The sequence below is a fragment of the Thamnophis sirtalis genome, unplaced genomic scaffold (genome assembly GCF_051295495.1).
Source record: "Thamnophis sirtalis isolate CommonGarterSnake01/CBP01778 unplaced genomic scaffold, rThaSir2_p1.2 scaffold_7, whole genome shotgun sequence".
Taxonomy (NCBI): Eukaryota; Metazoa; Chordata; class Lepidosauria; order Squamata; family Natricidae; genus Thamnophis; species Thamnophis sirtalis.
The window spans coordinates 35,933,805-35,939,804 of record NW_028261387.1 but is presented as its reverse complement, the minus strand read 5'-3'; positions in this window follow the sequence as shown (position 1 = coordinate 35,939,804).

Here is a 6,000-nt window from a genome sequence, read left to right as displayed (position 1 = left end):
TCATCTAGAAATCATAAATTCACAAAAGTATATTGAACATTTCTGTATCACATGCTTGCAAAGGATCTTTTATAATATCTAAGACTGCAAATAATGATAAGAACATTCTTTGTGTATTGTCCTGAAAAGCTATTCCAAGTAGCAAGAAAAAGTGAATTTGATAAAAGTTAGTTGAAGGCTTTTGTCGAAAGCTCACATATCTAAAAGGTAAGGTAGAAAGGGAAAATCATGTATTATAACACTGCCTTAAGTAAACCCTATGAAAAAATAAATGAGCAGGTTGATGAGTGGATGACCGCCTGCCCACTAGAAAAGCCATCCTGTCTGGATCAGTTATTTGGAAAGCAGAACTATTGATACACAGATTCTGTTAGAGATGGTGATGCTCATGTCTGAAAACAGACACACTGTTTGTTAAAATGAAAAAAAAGGAGGGGAAAAGTATTTGACACTTTGCAAATTATAAAACATATATAAACTTTTGGAAAATCCTAAATAACAACAGACTTGTTGCTGGAATTCATTCTCCTTGTGTGAATTTCATTTATAATTGCCTTCTAAAATAGATAGGTAAAGGTTCCACTCGCACATATGTGCTAGTTGTTCCTGAATCTAGGGGGTGGTGCTCATTTCCATTTGGAAGTCAAAGAGCCAGGGGCGAAGATGTCTCTGTGGCCATGTGGCTGGCATGACTAAACACCGAAGGCACATGGAATGCTGTTAACTTCCCACCAAAGTGGTCCCTATTTTTCTACTTGCATTTTTACGTTCCTTCGAACTGCTAGGTTGGCAGAAGCTGGGACAAGTAATGGGAGCTCATTCCGTTTACGCAGCGCAACGGATTCGAACTGCTGAACTGCCGACAGAAATCTTTCTGATTGACAAGCTCAGCATCTTAACCACTAGCAGATTATAGTTTATTTTGTGGGAAAACTATTTCAGTAGTGCCTGGCTGACCTTGGTTGATCTGGAAAAGTTCAGTAGGATTACTCTGGGTTAGTAGTACATGGACTGGACATCACAAAAATATATGGCTCTACACAGAGGTGGGTTCCTACCAGTTCAGACTGGTTTGGCTGAACTGGTAGTGGTTTGCCGATCTGCATTGCCCTGGCTCTACAGCTGTACAGCTGCGTTCCCCCCCCCCACAAGCCAATATTCCATATGTTTGCAAAAAGAGGTACAACCTTCTCTATACCCAAAGCAAGGGTCTCCAAACTTGGCAACTTTAAGACGTGGGCACTTTTACAAGTCATAAAGTGGCCAAATTTGGAGATAACTGAGCTAAGGGATGAGATGAGAAGAGGTTGCTTACAATGCATGAATGGCATTAATGTAGACCCGTAAAACAATATTTTAGAGATTCACCTTGATTCATCTGCTTTTTCAGGATCCAGTACAGCTCTATGTTTGCATCTGCTATTCCACATTTTTCTTCTGAATTGTCTCCATAGGAATTTCAGTTTTCACCATTGGAAAACTGAGAAGGGGAAAAAAAACCTAGGGGGGGGAGGGGGTCTGAATAACTATCCAAGAAATCTAAAAAAAGTAGGTGAAGACAGATACCATATTTTTGGAATATAAGATGCACCGGAATATAAGATGCACCAAGGTTTTGGAGAGGCAAATTTAAAAATTTTTGCACTCTGCAGACCTCCCAAAAACGGCACATTTTTCTCGAAAATGGGCCGTTTCCCCCCAAAAAAGGGTGTAAATGACCTGGAGGGAGCTTGTAGAGTGCTCATGAGGGGGTGGGGGGCAGAAATCAGCAAAACATGGCCCGTTTTTCACAAAAACGGGCTCATTTTTGTCAAAAAAAGGGCATGGATAGCTTTTAGGAGGCTTATAGAGTGATCCTGGGGGCTGGGGGAGCAAAATTGAGCAAAAATTGCCCCCTTTTTTGGTCATTTCTTCCCTCCCCAGCTCCCAGGAGCTCTCTGAAAGTTTCCTAAAAGCTATGTATGGCCATTTTGGTGAAGGGTCGGGGTTTTGGGAGGAAAAAAAATGCAGTATTCAGTGTATAAGATGCACCCAGATTTTCAGCCTCTTTTTTGATGGAAAAGGGTGCATTTTATACTCTGAAAAATATGGTAAATCTCACGGTATGTTCTTCAAGCACATGAGTTCTTCTCTACTTGCCCAGAAATACCAAAAGTATTCAGAATTCAATGGTATTCCAATCCTGAAGGCTCAGAAACATTGCATTTAATATTGTATTTTGCCTTCAAATTTACTCTAGGTTTTAAAGGAACTGCTGGATATAAGGGTAAATAGGACTCTTTCTACCCATGATAAAATCAGCTCTTTGATCAACTATTTGACCTGTGGTACATTGCTTTGTTCAGAATTATCCTTATATCTGAAGCTGGCCTGACCGAGGCCACCTTGGAGGCTTCAGTGTTGCCACAATGGTGATAGGGATAAGGAGGGGGGGAATAAAGACAGTTGGAGTTTCATAGTCAAAACAAAATAGTTTCCCCAGAGAACTAAGGACATTCCCACAGGTGGCTGAAGAAAGGAGGAGTGAAGTTTCCAAGGAACTGGACAGCTCCCTGATTGGGCCATATGATTTGGAAAAGGGGGAAATGTTTATGTTTAATTAGGTGAAAACCATGGGAACCTTCAGAGTCAGTTTTCACCAGTTTGTGCCAATATGATATGCCCAATAAACCTGTTCTTTGAGGAACCTGCTTTCTTTAGAATTCTCTTTGTTATGGGTATATTTCTTGGAACCTTGACAATATCAGGATTTATTCAGATCATATTAAATGACAATTTGCTGGTATTTGTAACTGAATGTAATTTTTATTTGAACGTTTCCTTTTTCTCTGTTATTGAGATATGATCTCTTTCTCCACATTCTTTAATAATATAGATCTGTTTGTGAACTTCCTATATTACTCAGTGGGCAATGTGGAACTTTAAATGTTCAAATCTTTCACTCAGATCAGGTGCCAAATTTTATCAGGGTGATTTTGGAGTAGGTCCAGGTTGAAATGGTTTGTTCTGAAATTAGTACAGTTCCAATACTGTGGTCAGTGCAAATCTTTAGAATTAAACCTTTCCATCCACAGAGAAATTCACTTCTCTGCTTCTGTTGAAAAGCTTCCCTTGCTAAAACCTCTTCCATTTTCATTAACTGAAGTATGGCTGTTCATACTTCGACAGCAGTTGCTACAAATTTACTGCAAATATATCCTAGGTCAGGAATGTCAGGACGTATCGCAACCGCTCCCCTCACTAAAATGGGGGTGAGGGTGGCCAGTTCATGATGCATGTCTGAAGCCAGCACTGTCCAAAGACATCTCAGTGGTCATGTGGCCGGCATGACTAAATGCTGATGGCACACGGAACGCTGTTACCTTCCCACCAAAGGTGATTCCTATTTTTTCTACTTGCATTTTTACATGCTTTCAAACTGCTAGGTTGGCAGAAGCTGTGACAAGAAACAGGAGCTCATTCCATTATGTGGCGCTAGGGATTTGAACCGCTGAACTGCCAACCTTCTAATCAACAACCTCAGCCTCTTAGCCACAGTTCCACTGTGTCCTGTTATATTACATACATATAGGTATATGGGAATGTGTGTCAGTTATTACTTATTTGGGTTTAGGGATTCTATTTCTTGCATTGATTGAGTTATTGAGACATATTTTGTATTTCGGGAGGGGGGGGGGGAAACTGCACCAAGGGAGACTCATTCAATTTCATTGTGCACATGTTGTGCATCGACAATAAAGGTTTGATTTGATTTGATTTGTTCATTTTAGACCAAGCTGGAACTTGTAAACAATAATTCTACATTATTTTATTTCGATATTCTCCAGAAATTGGTTTTCCATTAGCTTTAAATCTGTTAAGCCTTTTCTTTTCACATGCATTCCTGGAATATAACACTGTGTTTTAAGCGTTTGAATGTTTCAAAGTATGAGAAATCAAGGACAGAATCAAAAACCAAAATTGCTTTTCATATTTCTGTATGTTTAAATAGAATTAGATAAAGGCTTAAATGATAATATATATTAATCGACTAAAATATTTGATATTTTTAATAACAGGGAGGAATGATATTATATGAGAAAATTATAATTATTAGATAGCTGAAGCCTAAAACAATTTGGAAGAAAGAAGCTGATAACTGTTTAAAAAGAAAATATGGATTGATTCCCTAAAACAATCTGTCCTGCATAAACATGGTAAGGAGATATGAATCTGAACATTGTGAATAGTTATTATGTGCCAAATACTTTGGAATCTTACTTAAATGTTAAAATCATGATGGACTATTCTTGATCACATTACTTAATATTGTTATTCCAATTAGGAATGGAAAAAACGTCATATATTGGATTAGAAAACATCACATTATTCAGTTTGGAATATCTGATTGGGAGAGAAACAAATCTGATTTATAAATATTTAATTTTCTCCATATAATACTGCCTATTTTTTAAACCTCCAATTTACACATTTTACAGCCGGTCCTAGGAATTAGTTAAAATCAAAAATGTGATGTGAAATAACATTACACAACTACTATCCTTAGTATTTTGATTGCAATTTAGTTTCTTTAGTTTCTAGAGCTGAGGTGGCGCAGTGGTTAAATGCAGCACTGCAGGCTACTTCAGCTGACTGCAGTTCTGCAGTTCGGCTAGTCAAATCTCACCGGCTCAGGGTTGACTCAGCCTTCCATCCTTCCGAAAATGAGGACCCGGATTGTTGTTGGGGGCAATATGCTGACTCTGTAAACTGCTTAGAGAGGGCTGAAAGCCCTATGAAGTGGTATATAAGTCTAACTGCTATTGCTATTGCTATCTTTTGGCTGCCTGGAGATGGCAGTAGAGCAGTAAAGAAAGAATACTGTTTTATGAGATCAGTGTGATGTTAATGAGGAAAACACCCACCTGTATTTCATTAACTGACATTAATTTACAGTTCAATTGAACCCAGCTAGCTAATTCTTTATTAAGAATTGGTTAACTGGGTTCAACTGAGCTGTAAATACAGTAGAACAGAAAAGGATAATATAATATAAAGTCCTCCTGATGACTGGAAAACCCTGAAAATAGAGACAAAAGCATATATCTGTCCTCTTTCTGGTTATTTTCCTTCTCAGTATGAATAATGGTTTTCCCAGTTGCAATGTATGTCTGTGAAAGTTGGACCATAAGAAAGGCTGAGCACAAAAGAATTGAGGCCTTTGAATATTTATAATATTTATAATATTTATAAATCCACTGTTGGATATTTTGGGTGAACTTGGTATTTTTTTGTTTTTAATCTCTTAATCCAATGTGTTAAGAATGAAGAATGACAGCATAAGACATGAAAATGTATAGACAACAATGAAGCAAATTGCAACAACATGAAACAATTTCTGTTTGATCACTTCAACCTGTAATGATAAAGTTTCAAAAATGCAATTTAAATTACATCAAGTTAAATGAATCAAATACCAGGAGAAAAAAGATTAAAGATTGTATTGACTTTTCTCTCTGTCCAAGTTCCTGGAGAAGCATCAAGTATAATTTCAGAAGACTTTTTCCAATTAGCAGCAAAAAGTTTTTTGTCTCTCTTTATTGGTAAAGGACATGTGATCCACATATGGCATTCCTAGCATAAATGATTCATTTTTAAAAACATTTTATTTGCTCCATCTTAAATTTGTAAACAAGACAATTTGTGTCTGGAATGTGGTGTTTAGTAATATTTATTAAAATATGTCAGGTTGATTTCCACAAAGGAGTTGACTTTCTTTTATTGTTATGTTTATGATTTGTTAGCCACACAGGCTCATAAAAGTAAAATGAAAAGCCATATAAATTGTATAAACAAACAAACAAAACCTTATCCCGCCCCCCGCCAACAGTGAGTTTGATTTTCAGATATATGATAGCTTTATGGGGCATGTTATAAATACCATCAACTGTTTATAAGGTTGTTTATTTCATATATGCTATGCTTATATTCTGTTAGCCACTCAGACTCATATTGCAAAGC